This window comes from Cervus canadensis, chromosome 6 (assembly GCF_019320065.1).
Source record: "Cervus canadensis isolate Bull #8, Minnesota chromosome 6, ASM1932006v1, whole genome shotgun sequence".
Taxonomy (NCBI): domain Eukaryota; kingdom Metazoa; phylum Chordata; class Mammalia; order Artiodactyla; family Cervidae; genus Cervus; species Cervus canadensis.
In genome coordinates, this window is record NC_057391.1 from 49,711,192 (window position 1) to 49,734,158 (window position 22,967).

At 40.7% G+C, this 22,967-nt stretch overlaps 1 long non-coding RNA gene across 1 annotated transcript; it reads left to right on the plus strand.

Moving 5' to 3' along the window:
* Positions 1-1,954: 1,954 nt before the first annotated feature.
* LOC122443565 lies at positions 1,955-21,616 on the plus strand. Its single transcript, XR_006270062.1, has 3 exons — positions 1,955-2,101; positions 19,502-19,508; positions 21,606-21,616. It is a non-coding gene; the product is annotated as an uncharacterized LOC122443565 (long non-coding RNA).
* Positions 21,617-22,967: the final 1,351 nt, after the last annotated feature.

A 22,967-nucleotide genomic window follows, 5' to 3' on the forward strand; every position in this document is an offset into this window, starting at 1 on the left:
AAATACCTATTAGTCATGATACATACATTCACAGGATGGATTGAAGGCTTTCCTACCCAGACTGAGAAAGCTGAGGAGGTGGTAAAAAGACTGCTCCCTGAAATGATTTCAAGATTTGGTCTGCCCAGGTATTTACAAAGTGACAATGGGACATCATTTACTTCTAAGGTCACCCAATGGGTCTCCAAAGCTTTGGACATTACGTATTATCCCACTGTATCTGGAGGCCTCAGTCTTCAGGAAAACTAGAAAGAGCCAACCAATTCTTAAAATCAGTGATAAAAAAGATAACCCAAAGACCTCCCTGGGATGGAAGGAGGCTTTACCAATACATCTCCTCTGCACCCATATTCACAAAACATCTATTTCTCCTTTATTGACTATACCAAAGCCTTTGACCATGTGGATCACAATAAACTGTGGAAGCTTCTGAAAGAGATGGGAATACCAGACCACCTGACCTGCCTCTTGAGAAACCTGTCTGCAGGTCAGGAAGCAACAGTTAGAAGTGGACATGGAACAACAGACTGGTTCCAAATAGGGAAAGGAGTATGCCAAGGCTGTATATTGTCACCCTGCTTATTTAACTTATATGCACAGTACATAATGAGAAATGCTGGGCTAAATGAATCACAAGCTGGAATCAAGATTGCCAGGAGAAATATCAATAACCTCAGATATGCAGATGACACCACCCTTATGTCAGAAAGAGAAGAAGAACTAAAAATCTTCTTGATGAAAGAGGAGAGTGAAAATGTTGGCCTAAAACTCAACATTAAGAAAACTAAGATCACGGCATTTGGTCATATCACTTCATGGCAAATAGATGGGGAAACAGTGGAACAGTGGCTGACTTTATTTTATGGGGCTCCAAAATCACTGCAGATGGTGATTGCAGCCATGAAATTAAAAGACGCTTACTCCTTGGAAGGAAAGTTATGACCAACCTAGACAGCATATTAAAAAATAGACATTACTTTGTCAACAAAAGTCCATCTAGTCAAGGCTATGGTTTTTCCAGTAGTCATGTATGGATGTGAGAGTTGGACTATAAAGAAAGCCGAGTGCAGAAGAATTAATGCTTTTGAACTGTGGTGTTAGAGAAGACTCTTGAGAGTCCCTTGGACTGAAAGGAGATCCAACCAGTGCATCCTAAAGGAAATCAGTCCTGGGTGTTCATTGGAAGGACTGATATTGAAGCTGAAACTCCAATATTTTGGCCACCTGATGCAAAGAGCTGACTCATTTGAAAAGACCCTGATGTTGGGAAAGATTGAAGGCAGGAGGAGAAGGGGACAACAGAGGATGAGATGGTTAGATGGCATCACTGTCTCAATAGACTTGAGTTTGGGTAAAATCCGGGAGTTGGTGATGCACAGCGGGGCCTGGCGTGCTGTGGTTCATAGGATCACAAAGAGTCAGACACGACTGAACGACTGAACTGAACTGAACTGAACTGCACCCATATTGCCCCTAAGGAACAGGTTGGTCTTAGTTCTTATGAGAAGCTATATGGGAGACATTTTGTTTATGTCAACGACCTCTTCCTAGATCCAGAGGCTCAGACCCTCCAGTCTTAAACCATGGCCATTGGGCAATTCCAACAGGATATATGCTTGTGGGGTGTCAAACAGGACCCAAAAGATTCTAAGGAGTCACCACTATATGCTCCAGGGACTCAAGTCCTAATTAAAATCTGGAAAGATGGGTCCCCAAAGGCTCAACTCGAGCCCACGTGGAAGGGCCCCTACCCTGTAATACTTTCTACCCCCACAGCAGTCAAGATACCAGGACATAACTCCTGGATTCACTACTCACGAGTCAAGCTGTGGAAGAAAACAGAAGAGGACACTCAATACACCTGTGAGCCCCTGGGAGATCTCAGATACCTATTCAGAACTACAAATGAGTGCCATTCTAATGAACAAAATCTAGTCTGGGGATAAGATTTCTCAGGACAGCTCTAAAGAGCCAACACAGTTTGGCAGGGGTTGTACTCCAAAACAGACAGGAGATAGATCTTCTGATCCCTGAACGAGGAGGGACTTCAGCCATCCTGGCAGTGGGAATTTGGAGTTGGTTAATGCCCCTACTAGTCCTTGTTTGGCCATATTGATGCTGCTTATGATTGCTGCATGTATTATCAATTGTGTAATCCTCTTTGTCTCTGCCCAGGTCAACAAGCTACAACATGCAGTGCCAACTCAACAAGGATATATGAAACTACAGCTGACCATGGAAAATAGCACTTACCCTTAGATGGACACTGCTATAAGGACTCTGAGGCCTGAGACTAGCAAGAGGGGGAGGCCCAATGCCCCTCACCAGCCCAGTTCAGCAGGAAGTAGCCAGAAAGACCTTGACGCCCCTATTCCCAAAAAATTGGTCCTCCCATCTCTTGAGGGGGAAGTGTTAAGTAGTTAGAATAGGAAACAGGAGTCCAGAATGGTGGTGGCTAAAAGACAAGGAAGGGAAAAGCCCAGGAAAATAGAACAAATGAGGGTCTGAGAACCAGAATGAGGACCTTAGGTAGAACAAACAGCACTCCTGGCTAGCCTAATTTACATAGGGCAGGCCCAGGGGGAGGAGAAAAAACATAAAAAGAGGAGTCAAAGGGCTGGGGGTCTCTCTTTCCCCACCCCACTCGCACTCTCTCTCTCTCTCTCCCTCTCCCCCTCTCTCGCTCTCTCTCTGTCTCCCTCCCTCTTCTCTTCAGGTCTTTTAGGTTGGCACATCCTCACGCCTTGAGGATGTATTTTCCTTAATTTTCTAAATAAAACTGAGCTGTAACATGGAGCTGTAACACTGGTCCATCTGAAAGCTGGTCCGTCACTTCAAATTTTGTTGTGACGAGACAGAACCAAGGAAATTACACACTCCCCCAACAGTTTCACTAGGAATATAGTCCCTGGCCCTTGAGTGGGAAATTCCTGGCTCTTTTGGAGTCCTCTAGCCTTGAAGCTGGGTTAAAGTCCCAGGTTTCTTTGTTTACAAGTTACCGTTAGTTAACAATACAGGAGCATCTCAGTAAACTGAAAACCCCTTCTCATACCCCTGCTTACTGTAAGTGCCATAGTACCACTATGGCACTAACTCTGTCCATTTCCATTCTTGTTGAAATGTAAAAATGGGATTTTACTGAGGATAATTTAGAACTTCAGTGACTTCCTCAAACTGGTTCCTTTAAGACCTCTCCCTTACAATTGCTTCTTTTTACTAACTCCAATCTTCCCTTCAGCTGCCTTGAATCCTTTGATATGATTGCCTTCAAGCCCTACCTCCTCTACTTCTCTGTCTACTTCTGCAAGACTTTGCCTTCCCATTCCAGCCCCTCATTTTCTTTCTTTTCTTTCTTTTTTTTTAAGCTCCACATTTTCTTATAGTCACTTGAGCATTACGTTCCCTGTCCCCTACTGGGGACTCTCAAGAGGCTCAGTTCAGTTCAGTTCAATTGCTCAGTCGTGTCCAACTCTTTCCGACCCCATGGACTGCAGCACGCCAGGTCTCCCTTCTATCACCAACTCCTGGAGTTTACTCAAACTCATGTTCATTGAGTCGGTGATGCCATCTCATCCTCTTTCATCCTTTTCTCCTCCTGCCTTCAATCTTTCCCACCATCAGGATCTTTTCAAATGAGTCAGTCCTTCGCATCAGGTGGCCAAAGTATTGGAGCTTCAGCTTCAGCATCCAGTGAATATTCAGGACTGATTTCCTTTAGGATGCACTGGTTGGGTCTCCTTGCAGTCCAAGGGACTCTGAAGAGTCTCCTCCAGCACCACAGTTCAAAAGCATCAATTCTTCGGTGCTCAGCTTTCTTTATAGTCCAATTCTTGCATCCATATATTAGGTAGTTATAATAGGGAAAAGGAGTCCAGAATGGTGGTGGCTAAAAGACCTGGAAGGGAAAAGCCCGCGAAAATAGAACAAAGGAAGGTCCGAGGACCGGAGTGAGAACCTCAGGTAAAACAAACAACACTCCTGGCTGGCCCAATTTACATAAGACAGGCCCAGGGACAAAGAAACACTCTCTCTCTCTCTCTCTCTCTCTCTCTCTCTCTCTCTCTCTCTCTCTCTCGCACAATGGGGCGCTCTTCTCTTCGCATCTTTGGGTCAACGTGCCCTCACGCCTCAAAGATGGATTTTCCTGCTATTATCTAAATAAAATAGAGCTGTGACACTGATTTATTTAAGAGCTATAACATGGTCCGTTCAAGACCTGAGAGCTAAAACACGGTCTGTCCTCCGAGAGCTGTGACCTGCCAAGGGAGCGTTAATGTCCATCACTCCAAATCTTTGTTGTGACGAGACAAAGAACTGAGGAGCATACACTCGCCTGACACATACATGACTACTGAAAAAAACATAGCTTTGACTAGACGGACCTTTGTTGGCAAAGTAATGTCTCTGCTTTTTAATATGCTGTCTAGGTTAGTCATAACTGTTCTTCCAAGAGTCATAACTTTTCCAAGGGTCATAACTTTTCTTCCAAGAGGCTCAGAGACCCTCCAAAAGAAACTACATATCAGGATAAAAGACTATTTTATAAGTCTCCCCCACAAATATTGGTAAAAAGCATTAGCCCTCTTATTGAGCAGGTAAGCTTAACTTGTTCTGTAAGAACAAGAACATCTGTAAGAAATAGTTTGGGTAAAAATATAAAGTGGAGCAAAGACAAGGGACAATTATTATCTATAAACCACTGAGTTTTACATTACTATGTTTACCTGACTCATGGCTAAAATTTTACAAGGAAAGCTCTAAGGTCTATATTTGCATCTGTCTGTATGTTTATACATGAATGTTTCTATATGTATGTTTATATATATACATAGTATTTTGCTACTTCTAGATGGTATTACCAAAGTAATTTATAAAATTGCATAAAAGAGCTCTATTCTGATTGACTTAGAGATAAATGATTATATAAATTAAATATTTCTAAAATTCCCGGAAATATAAGTGAAAGTGAAGTCGCTCAGTTGTTTCCGACTCTTTGCAACCCATGGACTGTAGCCTGCACCAGCCTTCTCTGTCTATGGGATTTTTCAGGCAAGAGTACCAGAGTGGGTTGCCAAACTCACCCAGATGCTTTTCTAGTTTGGAAAAATCTTAGATGAATAAGACTAGTTTAATATTATAAACTAGTTAAATAAGGAGAGGTATGTCTTCTGAGTTATCAGTATTAAGTGTAATAACAGCACATGTTTTGCTGTTTTTACATAGTTAACTCTTTTTAGGTTTCTTTGCTTTTATAATTTTTTTTGGATACTTGCCTAACAGCATGTACTGTAAAAATAGTTAATAGAGAAATAGCTTGAGATGATAGCATTGTTTAATATTATAATGTATGTCCCCAGAATCTTTGTGGTAACTTGCAACCTTAGAGTGGTGCTAAGTTAAATAATAGATACTCATTGAATATCTAGATTACTTCTAAGTGAGAAAAAACTACTAAACCTTTACTAAGCACAAGTTTAAGTTTATATACTTTTGCCTTCTTATTTTTGTATGGTACAGAGAACCTAAACATATTTAAGTCTGTTAATAAACATCTTTTTGACACATTGAAAAATTGTACTATCAGGAAACATATACCTATAAACACTGACATTGTATATTCATAAAATTTGCTAGTCTGGTGTAGAATGCTGGTATAGGACACAATTGTTTCTCTGCAGTTTTCTCTGTTTAAGAAAGCTTACTAATGGTTAAAAATTAGAGTCAATGTATGTAAATGAAACTACTAGAAACAATAATGGCCAGGAGAAACAACTTTGTATGAAAGGTATGCAAGGAAAGTAGATTGTATTTTTGATAAGAAAAAGTATTCAAGTTATGTAGGATGGGTTTTTGTTAAGTGAACAAGACAGTAATTTTGTCCTAAAGTAAAAGAGGAAAATAAAGGATGAAAACTGAATGAATGTAAAAAGTTGTAGAAGGTTTGTAGAAAAGGAATTTTGGAAAAGAAATATTATCCCATGTGGTCAAAGTTGGTTAAGATTAGATAAATTTTTTATAGGGTTTAAAAAAACTCATATCAAAAACACACTGATTTGTAACTAGAATTTGATTCTCTCTCTGTTGAAATAACGAAGTTTTGGCTTTTTTTGGAATCTGCTCTTATTAAGAGATTGTAAAAGATTTTTTTTAAGTAATCCCCCTAGGAAACAAAGATATTATATCTTGTCAGAATAATTAACTGTGCTTTATTTAACCTTTATCATGTCTAATTATTTAAGAGAAGCAAATCTTCTCACTTTTAAAAGAGCTAACTTTTTGTTGTTAGATGTATTTTAACATCATTTCTTGTATTTACTTTTGATTTCTTTTATCCTCACTTTGCTTAAATAGGTGGCCAAGTAACAGTAACCTGGGATTGTATATAGCCAAATATTCAAAACTTTTGACATTTTGGACAGTTTTGCCTTCTCAGAATCAGATCCTAAATAAAAGTTTGATTTTGAACTCACTTTGAGATTTCTCAGATGGCTTTTGGAAAATCTCAAAGGATTTTTTCTTTTATCTTGTAAAAAGAGAGATGCCAAAAAGCAATTTATTTTATTTGATTTGTTCTGTTGCATGAAAAACACTGTCAAATAAGAGATGCTTTAACCTTCTCCAGGTTATGTTTGCATGGATAAAATGTTATTAATCTAAGGCTTTAAGATATCATATGAAATTGATCAATACCCTCACTGTCTATGATATATTCCAGTATGAAATTATCAGTCATAATTCCAGTTATTATTTTAAATGCTTTATGCTGTATAAATAACTAAATCCCCTTTTCAACTGCATCATTTTTATAGTGAACTGTTATCAAAGCTTTAAACACTGCCATTTTAATTCTTTCATCATCAACAGATAGTTTTTGTTTTACTGATTCTTCTCTGAAAGCATTTGTAATCAGCTGTAGGCCAGAGTACTTCATCTTCAACAAAAAGGGATTGTCTTTGAGACCCATGGAAAGGACTGACAGGTCTCTGGGATAAAGTCTTCTGATGGCATTATTTAAATAACTTTGAGACCATACCACTCAACTGAGAAAAGATTTTCAGAACTTAAGAAGCTGATGGGTTCATATAACTGCTAACTCAAGACCAAATAGAATGAGAATTAATTGTATGAGACTGGATGAACTGCTGGAGGGTGATGATAGCCTTTGTTTGGAAATATTGCTGCTGGATTTAAGGAACCTCTTTCCTTTTTCTCTTAAGTTATCACTCATAACAGTTTAGAGGATAATACTTTTATATACAGAAGTGAAACATATATCTTTTTCCCTTCCTGATCCCTCCAGAATTCAGAAACTCATATTGAGTATTCTCATTTTAATGACAGTATAATTATTTGCATAAGTTCATTAAGAACCTGTCCTCCTTGGACAGAACTTAATTGGAAACATTGGTTATATAACCAAGACTTTTACTGGGATGTCATATTTGAGAATATTGTTCATAGAATCATGTATGAACAGATAATTTTAAGGAACTAAGGCTGACTTTATGGAGCCACTGTTTACAAAGCCCTTTTGGGAAAATTGGGCTGATACCTGGTTTACAAAATTTCAAGCCTTACAGATGAATAAGAAAGGTTACCTCCTGGCAAACCCAGGAAGCTTAGGATATTTGGGGGACCTAGAGAAGAGAGAAATTTACCTAAATCTATATGTTCTGGTAAAACCAGGTGGCAAGTTCTTGGTGTGGCTTTCTAGACTTGAAAGTCTTTTAAAATCTAATTTGAGATTACTTTTGAAGAATTGCAGCAAAGCAAACTGTCATAGGTCTATGCAGTTGATTATTATTCTTGCTACATTTATATAAATAATAGGCCAAATCTAAGAAGACGAGATTTAAGAATAATGAAAAAAGGGTGGGAGGAGAGAGAAATTTTATGTGTCATTGTAAAACTATGGAGTAGCCTTGTGGATTATCAGACTCTAGTTCTATTCATTATCTTTGAGCTTTTATTGTCCACTTGTAAATTGAATTGAATCCTGCCATCTTGCGCTTTTTGTAATTCCTTACCCAATTCTAGATTCTTACATTTCCTCCAGTATCTGGTACAGATCTTCAAAATAAGGTTTCCAACTGTTCTTCCACTTTCCCAACGTGGTGTCACTGAGAATCCAAACCTGTTTGCCCAGTTCCTTACTTGAACTCTAGGTTATCTTGCAAGCTGAAGTTGGATGACAGGCAATCTTCATACCTGGAGCTGCTGCTGTGTAGGCCACTTGGGAAGTTTACTGCAAGCTCCACATCTTCTGTGCTCTGTGCACAGAATAACCATGACTGTGGCACTGATGTCTGTGCCATCACCAAAGATATTCAAACGGGAAACCAGGAAATTCATCAGATTGCCACTGTTGTTCACACTATACTATCTAAAGATTCTTCAAGCCCAACATTTAGAAATCTCAACTAGCTTTCCTCTGCACTCAGAAACTGGTTTTATAGTCTGTTCCAACCTTTAATCTTTACTTTTCCTTTTTATTTTCATAGAAATTCCCCTTATTAAATGCCTGATGATTTGATTTGCATTATCCCAGCAAATATACTCTACTACCAAGTCCCAATAGATGGTTCAGTTTGTCCCCAAGAAGAGGGACTGACAGACTCTCATACCATCATCACAGCCTGTCTTGTCTTTGCCAGGCTGCATTTTAACAAGAATGCTGCTAAGTAAGTTTAGGACAGCAGCCCCCCCCTTCATTCCCCCCGCTCACTGCTATCAATATCTGATCATTCTCAATACCTGGTCAAATCCCTCATCACTCTCCTTCACCTGCCTTTTGCAGGAATCTTGTTAAAATATGACCTCTTTATCCTTGATGTCTCCTCTAACAAATTTTCAATCCACTGATCCTCACTTTGCTTGTATAAGTGTTGCAGGAAGGGGGACCCCTTCCAGGGCCCGAAACTGGGCTCTTGTCTAACACTCGGAAATGAATTGTCCGAGGAGACACATGCTGACAAAGCAAGAGATTTTATTGGGAAAGGGCACCCGGGTGGAGAGCAGTAGGTAAGGGAACCCAGGAGAACTGCTCTACCGCGTGGCTCGCAGTCTTGGGTTTTATGGTGATGGGATTAGTTTCCGGGTGGTCTTTGGCCAATCATTCTAATTCAGAGTCTTTCCTGGTGGCGCACGCATCGCTCAGCCAAGATGGATGCTAGCAAGAGGGATTCTGGGAAGTGGATGGACAGGTAGTGTCTCCTCTCGATCTTTCCCGATCTTTCCCGAACTCTTCCGGCTGGTGGTGGCCTATTAGTTCCGTATTCCTTATCAGGATCTCCTGCCATAAAACAACTCATGCAAATGGTTACTATGGTGCCTGGCCAGGGTGGGCGGTTTCAATCAGTGTGCTTCCCCTAACATAAGTATAAAATCGCCACTTGTCCTGTTATATTGGAAGTTGAGCCCCATCTCTCTCTCCTATTGCAATCAATCGGCAATGTTGTTTAGTTTCTCCATCTTGTCTGATTCTTTTACTACCCCATGGACTGCCAGACTCTTCTATCCATTGGATTTTCCAGGTAAGAATACTGGAGTAGTCTTGAGTAAAATCTTCTTTACTGTTTTAATATTTGTCAAAATAATTTTTTCTTCAACAGACACATCAGGAAAAGGAGTTTCTTAGTAAATAAGCTATGAAAAGCATTAGAATCAGCATCTCCTCTTTAAAGGTCATTTTGTCCTATCTCCCACCCAGTTTTGGCATCCCTCAACCCCTAACTTGTAGCTCAGCATATTATCCCTTCCCCTTACTTTTGGCTGCTTAACACATTTCATGGTAATCACTAATTCATCACATGGAACTGAATAAGAACCATTTAATATGATTATCTTCTCCATTAAAGCTGTCATCATAATTAGAGCTGCAGTGAACTGTTTGCCAGGAATTATAACTTCTGCCAAGAAAAACTTGGGTGTCATTTTAGAAAAATTCTTAGGTGGGGGAGGAGGAGATCAGGACCATCTGTGTCAGGATCCAAAGCGGAATAATGAGAAATAAAGCCCCTTTCCCCCTACTATCTACTAGACTCTGCCCAGCCCTCCCCCTGGATCTTCCAAAGACTTTAGAATAAATCAGCTTTCCAGGTAGTCTGAAGAGCACACCTTCTCCAGAAATGACAGCCTTAGAAAAGTCATCTTTAAAGAAGAGAAAACAGGCAGCAGCAAATAAAAACTAGGGCCCCATGCATAAGGCTTCCTAAAAGTTGTTCCACATGGTTTTGTTTGCCACCCCACGGTTTCCAGGGCAACCACCTAAGCCAGGACTGAAGTAGAAGGAGACGGGTGGCTAGAATGGGACCACCCACTGCAATTCTCATTTCATTCTGATGGCAAGAACCTTTATGTCGATTCAAAGTGTTTGGCAGGCCTCTCGCTGTGAATCACTGGAATAACATTTTGCCCTGATGGGAGTGTGTCACAGGCTGCTGCTCCCACATCCCCCCATACTGAGGTGTTTTTAAATGGAACCAAATATCCCAGGGGAATTTTCTCTGCACTACTAGCATTGCTTTGTCACACATTTTTAGATTACACACTGTAAATTATAGATAAAATACATTATGCTAATTTTCTCCTGCATATCTTCTAGTTATTTTTAGGAAAAATGTCTCTGCAATTCAGCTTCTCTGATAAATGTTTAAAATGAAGGAAAAAAAAAAAAACCAAAAAACACCAAGGCATAGGGCTGCTCAAGGCAGAGACTGCAGCCACATCACAGTCTGGCACTCTGTGGTGAGCATAACTCGTGTCCAGCATGGATTTTAGTGGCAGACGGTGGAAGAAATTCTTTACCAGGCATCATTAGACTTGGGCGTGCCTTCTGGCTCTGCAGGTTTTCGGATATGTGAATTTGGAGGAATTTATGTCCCTTCTGTAAGTCTTTGTTTTATCACCTATGTTGTGAGAAATGTTTACCGAGATATCTCAGGTGAGTCCACTTCTCATACCCTGTGCTAAACTGGGGGAAATGCCCTCAAATCCTATAAGGCAGATGATATTGACCATCTTTAAAAACAATGAATGAAGTCAACCTGAGAGCATTAAAAAATTCAGTGGCACCAAAACCCTTCAACTTAATTTTTTTTTTTTTTTTTGCCACACCTCAGGGTTTATGGGACTTAATCCCCTGACCTGGGACTGAACCCTGGCCTTAGGCAGTATAAGCAGAGAATCCTAACCACTGGACCACCAGGCAATTCCCTCAACCTATATTCTTTATGATCTCTTACTACACTGGGGTTGTTGATTTTTCACTTGCTATGCTGGAAACCTCCCATTTGCTTCCCAAATTGGCAGTACATTGTTCTCCACCCCAGGAGGTTGTCTTGCATAGCAACCAGGCACAGCACAGGCTCCTGTTCTCTGACTTCTAGGTGGTTCAGCAACTGGGCAGGCCTTTGATAGAGGGGTGGAGTGAGAGGTTTTGCCCTCTGCATTCTCCCTGCCTGTGAGAGCTTGCCATGAACTAGCTGCATTCCTCACCACAGGTCCACAGCTCCTGGAAGGCATCCTCTCTCCATCACTGTCTCCAGGCTTCCCTAATGACTCTTAGTCAGTTCAGAGTGTGTTAGGCTAGGTGACTTATAAACAGTAGACATTTATTTCTCACATTCTAAGGGCTGGATCAGGGTGCAGGTAGATTCAGTGTCTGATGAGAGCCCACTTTCTGATCATAGATTGTCGACTTTTTTTGCTGTATTCTCATGAGATGGAAGGGCTTCTCAGGTGGCTCAGTGGTAAAGAATCTGCCTGCCAATGCAGAAGATGCAGGTTCAAGCCCTGGGTTGGGAAGATCCCCTGGAGTAGGGAGTTGCAACTTACTCCAGTATTCTTGCCTGGAGAATTCCATGGACAGAGGAGCCTGGTGGGCTGTAGTTCATGGGGTCACAAAGAGTCAGACATGACTGAAGTGATTAAGCACAGCATGAGATGGAAAAAGGGCTAGAGAGCTCTCCAGGCCCTCTTTTATTAGGGTGCCAATCCCATTCATGGGGGCTCTACCCTCATGATCTAATTACCTCACAAAGGGCACACTTTCTAATGCCATCACAGTAGGGGTTGGAATTTCAGCATAAGAATTTTGGGGAGACACAAACATTTAATTCATAACAGGCTCTTTCCTCTTACTATTTCAGGTCTAGGGGTACTGCATAACCCCTGTGGTTCTCTATGCTCTGTGCCTATCTTTAAAATTTAATCTTTATTCAAGTCTCTCCAAATGATCCAGTTTGAATGAGCCATCTATTGCTTGCCTGTTCCCTACCTGATAAATTCAGTTTCTTGAGATACAAATGTGGCAAGATTGGAAAGATCAGGGTACTTATTATTATTTCTGTATATCAATTTACCTCTAATATATACTTCTCCCCTTAATTGTGACTCTAAGAAAACATGAGAATCTCTCTGCAATGCTCTTTGGCAATATAGTACTTGACCTCTGTACATGCTTATATTAGATAGGGTTTGGAAGCAAATAAAAACAGGTTTAGTCATTTAAACAGGAAAGGATGGGATGCAAGGAATGAGATGCTCATGGTTAGGAGGGGCTCTAGGCTGGGTCTCCAGGAATGACCTCCAGAATACCACCCAGAGAAACATCTCTGTTTAGAGAACCATCTCTGCAACAGTCTGGAAGCTGGAGAATCAAGAAGCCGGTGTGCCACCTGCCAGGTCCAAGGTCACACTGCTTTTGCTGTAATTCAGGAATCAGAAAGTTGTAGCCTCAATTGTTTGCCTGAAACCATATGTACCTGATTTATACCATCAAAATGAAGGCCTTCTTTTCTTCCTGCTTGACTCAGCTCTAAATTTAATTTTCACACAAGTGCATCTAATTGGTGAAGCCTAAATCATATTCCTAGCTCTAAATGAGTCTGAAAAATGTCATTTTTAGCTTTTCAGCCTTTATAGTATGGGAAATGGAGAAGGAACTGGCAACCCACTCCGGTATTCTTGCCTGGAGAATCCCAGAGATGGAGGAGCCTGGTGGGTTGCCGTCTATGCGGTCGCACAGTCAGACACAACTGAAGCGACTTAGCAGCAGCAGTAGCGGTATGAGAAGGACCACTGGAAGGAGATGGGGATGAAATTGGAGCAAGTCAATCTACTCTGTCACAAGATTATTTCTGAAAGCATGTTTCAAGTGGCATACTAAAAAAACACAAACTTTGGAAATTAGAGAGAGAGACTAGAACTCAAATCTCTGCTTTAGAATTTACTCACTGTGTGGCCTTGGGCAGGATGCACTTAATATTCCTGGACATATTTTTCATCTGTGTAATGGGAATAATAATGCCTACCTCATAGAACTGTCATTTATTTATCCATATAACAGATTTTTACTGACTGTAATATTAGCACCAGAAGTTTTAGTTGCTGGTGTCAAATCTAATTGATTGGTTAATCAGAAGAGAAATGTATTAAAGGATATTTGGTAGGTCACAGAATTGCCAGATGGGCTTGAGAGCCAGGTTCAAGGCTGAACTTCCAGCACACCCCTAGAAAAGGCATCAGAACTAGCCCAAGGACACCACTGCTGCCTCCAAAAGCCCCTCATGGAATTCAGTGCTACATTTTCTACTGCCAGCAGGAACTTGACTTTACTGATGCAGTTGCTGCTGCCAGCTGTGTTACCAGGCATTCAACAATTCCACCTCTAAAGGCCAAGTGGCAGCGGTGTCCCTCTGACTGGTGAAAATGGATTCCACGTGGCTTTTCTTCCTCAGCTGGGTCTCTTCTGAAAGGAAGTTTTACAAGGGTGACTGGGGGATCTGGGTCACATGCTTGTGCTCAGCTACATGCGGCACTAGGGAGGCATGATTTCTGACTTTTAACTTGGGGAGGAAGGAAACTCCCTATCCAGAGGAAGTGTTCACAAAATGCTGGGCTGCAGACAAATGCCCACTTACTCCTCCGAATGGCTAAGCAGAAGGGACATTGATTGACTCTCATTCTCACTCTGCTTTTCTCTGCCGAAGTGCCATTCTACTCCAAATAGTGGCATGCTGGTCCCTGAGAGCTACAAATTTACCTGCTAGCATCCAAGCAGACCTTGTGTAAAAATTTTCTCTTTCCCAATGATTCCATCAAAAATCTAGAGTTGAATTTTTTAAATTAATTTATTTTAATTGGAGGCTAATTACTTTACAATATTGTGGTGGTTTTATTAAAAGACACTTACTCCTTGGAAGGAAAGTTATGACCAGCCTAGATAGCATATTAAAAAGCAGAGACATTACTTTGCCAACAAAGGTCTGTCAAGGCTATGGTTTTTCCAGTGGTCATGTATGGATATGAGAGTTGGACTGTAAAGAAAGCTGAACGCCGAAAAATTGATGCTTTTGAACTGTGGTGTTGGAGAAGACTCTTGAGAGTCCCTTGGACTGCAGGGAGATCCAACCAGTCCATCCTAAAGGAGGTCAGTCCTGGGTGTTCATTGGAAGGACTGATGCTGAAGCTGAAACTCCAATACTTTGGCCACCTCATGTGAAGAGTTGACTCATTGGAAAAGACCCTGATGCTGGGAGGGATTGGGGACAGGAGGAGAAGGGGACGACAGAGGATGAGATGGCTGGATGGCATCACCGACTCAATGGGCATGAGTTTGAGTAAACTCTGGGAGTTGATGATGGACAGGGAGGCCTGGCGAGCTGCGATTCACGGGGTCGCAAAGAGTCGGACACAACTGAGCGACTGAACTGAACTGAACTGAGTGGTTTTTCCCGTACATTGACATGAATCAGCCTTGGGTGTACATGAGTTCCCTATCCTGAACCTCCCTCCCCATCCCATCCCTCAGGGTCATCCCAGTGCACCAGCCCTGAGCATCCTGTCTCATGCATTGAACTGGCGATCTATTTCACATATGATAATATACATGTTTCAGTGCTATTCTCTCAAATCATCCCACCCTCGCCTTTTCCCACAGAGTCCAAAAGTCTGTTCTTTACATCTGTGGCTCTTTGGAGTTGAATTTATTGATCTAACTTGGATTGCATGAGTTTTCCTAAATCATTCATTGAGCAAGGGAGATGGAATAAGTTAACACCCTAGGTCTGGATTACATGCCAGCTGAACTAGTGAAGTATGTAGTGAAGTAACCTTCTAGAACTGTTTGGTTGAAGTATTGAGTAAGGAGGGTTTTATAAAGGAAAACTGGGATGCAGGGCAGGCAAAAACAATAGCTTTCTGCTATTTGACTGTTCAATGTCCATACTATACTATTCCTCTGTTGCCTACAGTGTCATACGTGTTCCTGTCCACAATAGTGCACCTCTTCCATGTATACGCTAAAGCTCCCTTCCTCCGCAGACTATGCCAGTTATTGCATCCTGCTCTAGCGTCTCTCAGCAATGTGCATTTGATGTTTAATTTTATGTGTCAGTTTGACTAGGCTGAGGCATGCTCAGGTAGCTGGTAAAACATTATTTGTGGGTGTATCTGGGTGTATCTGATGAGAGTGTTTCTGAAAAATGTTAGTGTTTGAATCAGTACACTGAGTATGTAAAGAATACTTACCTTACCAATGCAGGTGGACAGCATCCAATCCATCAAGGGCCTGAATAAAACAAGAAGGCAGAGAAAGAGGGGGTTTGTTCTTGCTGCCTAAACTGGCAAAGCTATCTTTTTCTGTTCTTGAATATCAGGACTCCTAGTTCTCAGGCCTTTAGACTTGCATTTGGACTTGCACCATTGGCTCTCCAGGTTCTCAGACCTTTGAGTTTGAACTGGAACTGTACCACTGGCTTTCCTGGGCCTCCCATTTGCAGACAACAGATTGTGGAACTCCTTAGCCTCCATAGTCACATTGAACCAATCCCTAATAATGCATCCCTTTCTATATATCCTATTGGTTATACCAAACCATACATCCTATATGGTTTGGTTTCTCTGGAGAACCCTGATTAATACAGTGTTTTGCTCTCAAGTTGGTCAAGAATATCTCCTATATATTGGCAACCTATGGGTAAATGGGGGTTTCCATGATAACTCAGTTGGTAAAGAATCTGCCTGCAATGCAGGAGACCCTGGTTTGACTGCTAGATCAGGAAGCTCCTCTGAAGAAGTGATAAACTACCCATTCCTGTATTTTTGGGCTTCCCTTGTGGCTCAGCTGGTAAAGAATTCACCTGCAATGCGGGAGACCTGGGTTCGATCCCTGGGTTGGGAAGATCCCCTGGAGAAGGGAATGTCTACCCACTCCAGTATTCTGACCTGGAGAATTCCATGGACTGTATAGTCCATGGAGTTGCAAAGAGTTGGACATGACTGAGTGACTTTCACTTATGGGTAAGTGATAATTTTTTTTACCTTTTTAAGAAAATTTTGAATTGGAAGAGATAAATGATAAGTTTAACCTAAGCTACAGCTGTGCAAAAAAGTCAGGATACCTTAATTTTAAAAAAGTCCTATGTGGAAAAGAGAAGAAGAGCAAACAGAATGGTTGCCATCCTATAGCATCAATCACATCCTTCCTAGGAATAAAAAGCACTCCCTACCCCAGCAATGGGCTTCCCAGGTGGCTCAGTGATAGAGGCTGCCTGCCAATGCAGGAGATGTGGGATGCAGTTTCAATCCCTGGGTCAGGAAGGTTCCCTGGAGGAGGAAATGGCAACCCACTCCAGTATTCGTGCTGGGAAAACCTCCATGGACAGAGGAGCCTGGTAGGCTATAGTCTGTGGAGTCACAAAGAATCAGACATAACTGAAAATGCATGCACACACCCCAACAATAGAGTGATTTCCTTGGCCAGCCAAAGTAGCTGACTCTGTCTTTCTCCTCTGGGAACAGAAATGTCCAGGGTTCTAAGAAGAACAATGGGGAGGAGTCCCTTGTGGGGCTAAAGACACTTTGGAGCCTATTTTCTATTGAGCAGAGTTCAGGAACCTGGAGATTGTCTTAGGTTGGTCAGCGTTTTTCTATGACTACAATTTATTTCGATACATAGGTTTTCAGTTTATATCTAACACTGAGATGATGTCCTTTCTCATAGCAACAGGCCTTAGGGGTCTACCCTTCTCTCCAGCCCTAAACTATAATGCCTCCATTTTGTACATATCCCGAGGGCAAGGACAATCAATAGCTAAAGCTGGAAGAGACAAAACCAACTGTGGCTCCCCAGCCCATGTTTTTCAGTGTTTGGGTTCTACAGAAAAGCTAAGTGAAGACATTAGCAAGCAAGGAAGACCCAGAAAGAAGTTCTCAGTAGAGTTTTTCCTGGGTACCATCTTTTCTCCTTTTAGGTTTCCAACATCTTGAACTCTGCTTCCACTAACTTTACCTTGGGAGAGAGAATTTGCTTTGCTAAATGAGCAAACCTGAAAATTGTCTGGTTACTAACTCTCTTAGGTCACAGGCCATAGACAGAAGGGGTTCCTGTTAGCAGTTTCTGTTCTGTCTCTGATTTCTAATGAGTCAGTTGTGCCTTACTTCTAATAACTTATCCCAGCCTGAAAAAAAAAATCCAACCCAATCTAAGCAGATGACATTTTTCTACCGACTTTCCTAAATCTCCAGCCTGGGTAGACACATTGCTCAAGTCTCCACATACAACATGATTGTAAAGGGAGCCATCCTTTCCCACTGCCTCCTCCCTCACCATAATGCTTCCAACTTCACACTGTCATTCCAAGTGTCAGTTGTAACAGGCACTTCTAGGAACTACTTTTATTTCAGTCTATTTCTATTTTTCCATAAATGGAAGAAACTTTGGCTATCATAAGCAAAACAGGGACTATGCTCAAGGATGTAGAAAAGCACAGAGTATTAAAAGAAAAGCTAAACACCAGGATGTGAAAAAGACAGGACTCAAAATAGTTCTAAGAATCCAAGTAACAGAAACTAATGGCCAGTCCTTCTGATAAGATGTTCTTACCAGTAAAGATGGAGTGGATGCCAGGCAGACAGAACTCAGTAATGTTCACTATTTGCTCACTAGATGCCAAGCACTGTGCTACTGTCTCTAGATCCAAAGATAAGTAATGACGTTGACTAATGTGTACTGATCATTTAGTCAATACCAGGAACTTCTTATGCATTATTTAAGATATACTTTATAATAAATACTGTAAAGTAGATACTCATATCTATATCAGTATTGTTGGATTAATTGTATCCCTTCCCATCCCCAAAATCACATATTGAAGTCCTACCCTCAGAATATGACCTTATGTCGAAATAGGGTCATTGCAGATGTGGGTAGTTAAAATGATGTTGTTAGAGTGGGCCCTGACCCAATATGACTGGTATCTTTTTCTTTTAATCACTTACAGTTTATTGGCTTTTAATACACAGCGTGTGCAATGATTACCATTATCTAGTTATAGAACATTTTCATTATCCCAAAAGGAAGCCTTATATCCATTAAGGAGTTAGTCCTCATTCCCCACTCTCCTCAGCCCCTTGCAACTGCTGAGCTATTTCCTGTCTCTAGGCTTTTGCCTTTTCTGTTTATTTCATGTAATTGAAATTATATAATTATATGGCATTCTCTGTCTGATTTCTTAGTATGACTGTTATCTTTATAAAAAAGGGAAATTCCGACACAGAGACACACACAGGGAGGATGCCATGTCAGGATGAAGGCAGAGATTGAAGTGATGTTTCTACAAGCCAAGGATTACTAACAATTGCCAACAAACCACCAAGAGCTAGGGGAAAGGCATGGAACAGATCTTCCTCATAGCCCTTAGAAGGAACCATTGCTATCAATACCTTGATCTTGGATTTCTAGTCTCCAGAACTGTGAACAAGTTTCTCTTGTTTTAGCTACTAAGTTCATGGGACTTTATTATGGTAGCCCTTAAAACTAATGCACTTGAGCTTTTAGAAATAGAGCCTGAAATGAAATTCTTATGCAAAAGATCTATTGAAGGATTATCTTTCTAGATTTCTCCTGTCTTTTCCAAAATGGCCACAGCATTATTTCTAGCCCTATATATCCTTCATATTTCTTCTCAAATCACCACTTCTCCTTCAAGAAGTGGAGTCTTTGAGCTTGGAAGGACCTTATGAGTGTCTTGACTAGTAGAATAAGGCAGAAATAATACTATATGACTGTCAATTTTAGGTCACCAAAAACAATTCAGCTGTTATCTAGCTCATGCTTTTTCAGGATACCCTCTTTTAGAATCCAGCCACCATGCTATGAAGAAGATGAAATTAGTCCATTCAGAGAGACCACAAAGAGGGACTGAGGTTCCTAGTGAATGATTTATATTCACTGCCAGACATGAGTAGTGAGACTTCAGATGATTCCAGCCCCCAACCTCCAAGTCTTCCATCTCACAAATATTATAAAACAGAAACCAACAACTCCCACAAAGTTCCTGACCTACAGAAGCCATAAATATGCTTGTTTTAAACCACTGGGTTCAGAAGTAGTTTATTTTTCAGTTATAGCAACTGGAACAGGCTTTGGTACTTGGTAGAAGTTGCTATAACAAAACCCTGAGAATGTGGCAGTGGCTTTGGGACTTTGTGGCAGCAGATGGAAGGTGAAGGGTCCTTGATGATACTGGTGGCAGGGTCTGATGACCCTCAAGAGGGCTCCCAGAAAAAGTAAGGAAAGTGTTATTGGAGATTGGAGAAAGGATCCTTGTTTTTTATGTAGTGACAGAATGTTTAGCACCATTGTAACCTTGGATAAAGTAGAAACTAGAAAATATACCTGGGAATTCCTTGGTGGTCCAGGGAATGAAGTAGTAGGTAGAAGGGGGTTGCTGTAACAAAACCCTGAAAATGTGGCAGTGGCTTTGGGACTTTGTGGCAGCAGATAGGTGAAAGGTCCTTGATGATGCTGGTGGTCCAGTAATTAAGATTCTGCACTTTACTGCTGAGGGCCCAGGTGCAATTCTTGGTCAGGGAACTAAGATCCCACAAGTTATGTGGTGTGGTTAAGAAAAATTTAAAAAGGAGAATATCCCTAATGATCTGGTGTTTCTCATCCTTCTAGAAGGATGTTGAATATGTCACCTGACTTTTTCTTCTTGTTTATAGTAAAATGTGAGAAGAAAGAAATAAACCAAATAAAGAACTGAATGTGAAAATAAAACTATGATTTCCAGACTCTCCAAAATCCTTAATTAAGAAAAAAGTCCTCATAGCAAAGATCAAATCCAGAGAAAAATGAGATCCATTTTTATGATCTCAGAAAAATTCAAACTGTGGTTCCTTTAGTCAGACAAAAAGTACTCCAAACAAACAAACAAAAAGGGGTCTCAGAGTTCTACGAACCTTATAGGTGCTATTCCTCGGGAGCCAATAGGAATACCAGAGTAAGAGAAGGGCTTATCTCAAAGAGACTTTCACGTATAGATTTTGTTTAATGAGGTGGATTATAAATCGATTATTAAAAAACCCCACAAAGTTTTAAGATAATTATATCAACTTGGACTGAAAGACCCAGAGATAATACAAAATGGAAAGAGCTCTTTGGATTCCCCATTTCTTTTTTTTTTTTTTTTGGATTCCCCATTTCTATAGGCAGAAGCAAGTTGAAAAAATTACTCAGCTGCTACTGAAGATTATTTTCTGTGACGAATGAAGAGATCAGGAATACAGAGAATAGAACCAAGAACCATGGTCAATTGTTCCCAGACAGCAGGACTTATCCTCTAGTCAAGGAAGTGGCAACATATATCCAGCTGGATTTCAGTATTGTTATGGACCAGTGGTTCTGGTGTGCTTTTTTTTTTTGCCCCACTTTTTGAATGGCAGTGTCTATTACAGTTATTTTGCGCCTATCCCATCACTGTATGTTGGGAATGTGCAGAGATGTTTTGTCTCTTTAGTTCACAGGTCTGTAAATCAAAAGGAACTATTGCCTGGGTGCTGGGAGGAAACATATTCAAGGAAGCTTGCTTATTTGTTTCTTTGCTGTGTCAGGCCTTAGTTGCAATTGTCCACGCAGCGTGTAGGATCTTGGTTCCCTAACCAAGGATTAAACCTGCATCCCCTGCATTGTAAGGTGGATTCTTAACCACTGGACCACCAGGGAAATCCTCAATACTTAACTTTTCACCTACACCTAATCTAAGTGACAGTATTTTCCTTTTCCCCCTTAGCACCCACATAATTCCTGACATATAGAACGTGCTTAGAAAATATTTGGTAAGTGATTGTATGAATAAAAGACTATGTTTTTCATCATACTGGAAAAATAGACACTGTGGTTAGGAAAATAGTGATTTAGTAGCTTAGTGATAGATGTATAGAATTGAGAGTTCAGAAATAAGCCCATACCTTCATAGGCAATTGACTTTTGACAAGGATACCAAGACAAGTCAACAGGGATAAGAATAGTGTCTTTTAAGAATTGGTGCTGAGAGAACTGGATATCCATGTACAAAAGAATGAGTTTGTACCACTATCTCATACCATATACAAACATTAACTCAAAATGAACCAAAGACCTAAATGTACAAGTTAAAACTGTAAAACTTCTAGAAGGAAACATAGGTATAAATCTTTGTGACCATGGATCAGACTAAGATTTATTAGATATGACACTGAAGCATGAGCAACTAAAGAAAAAAAGAACACTGGACTTCATCAAAGTTAAATATTTTTATGCTTCATGGGATGCTATCAAGAAAGTGAAAAGACAGCTCAAAGAATGGGAGAAAATATTTGCCCTCCTTCACAAACTCCCCTGATATAGCTTGTAAATTCTCCTAATGCTTAACTATCACCTGTACTTGTTTCAGTGGCTTACCTGACGGTATGAATAAAACCCACACTGCTGAGGGATCTGAATCACATTTGACTTTGATTACTAGTTCATGAAGGTGACAAAATGTAAAACATATGGGTAATATAAAAGACCTTTTTAAGCGCTTCTGTAGATTTTTAATAATTTTTATTTATTTATTTTATTCTTGGCTTTGCTGAGTCTTCGTTACTGAGGACTCTTCTCTAGTTGCAGTGGTAGGGGCTACTCTCTAGTTCCAGTGCACAGGCTTCCTATTGCAGTGACTTCTCTTGTTGGGGATCGTGAACTCTAGGGCAGGTAGACTTCAGCTGAGCCTGCAGCTCCCAGGCTCTAGAGCACAGGCTTAGTTGTTGTGGTGTATGGGCTTAGGTGCTCTGTGGCATGTGGAATCTTTTCAGATCAGGGATCAAACCCATGTCTCCTGCACTGGCAGGTGAATTCTTTACCACTGAACCACCAGGGAAGCCCTAAGAGTTTATATTGTGAGATAAGGCAATCTATGGCCTATGGGCCAAACTCAACATACCACATGTTTTTATAAGTAAAGTTCTATTGGAAACAGCCGCACATATTCATTTACTATTTCCTATGGCTATTTTCATGCAGCCGTGGTGGAGTTGAGTGGTTGACAGAGAGACTCTATTGCCTGCAAAGCCTAAAATATTTACCCTGTGGCCCTTTCCAGAAAAAGTTTGCTGACCCCTGCTCTAAGGCAACCTTTGTCAGTAGGAAGTGGTATGTTAATGAAATGCTAAAAGGAATATTGTTTCAAATGCTTCCTTTACCTTACCTCTTGGACACTTCTTATTAATTCCATACTTTGAGAGACTTTTTGGCTTTCACAGCATTTAAGATCTGCTGGGAAGATAATTATGGCAAAGTCTGATGGTTCTCAAGTATACATTCTCCTCTTTTTCAATAAGAGAACACTTAAAGTTTATCTAGGTGTATGGCTGCCAACAGTAAAGATTGTGGTTCTCAGCTTCCCCTGCAGCTAGCTACAGTCAGATGACTAAGTTGTCAACAAGATATTACTTCCAGAGACTATTCCTAAAGTAAGTGTTATGCCCCTTGGGTTGTATTTTCTACTTCCTGCTGGTAGGAATGTAGATGCAATGACCATATATTCATGCCTGTACAGTCATATCCTCCTGTTGATAAAGAAGAAAGCTAAAAGGAACCTGATTTCTGCCAGTTAGACATTTTATATGAGAGAATAACATCTTGAGTGTTGACGTCACTA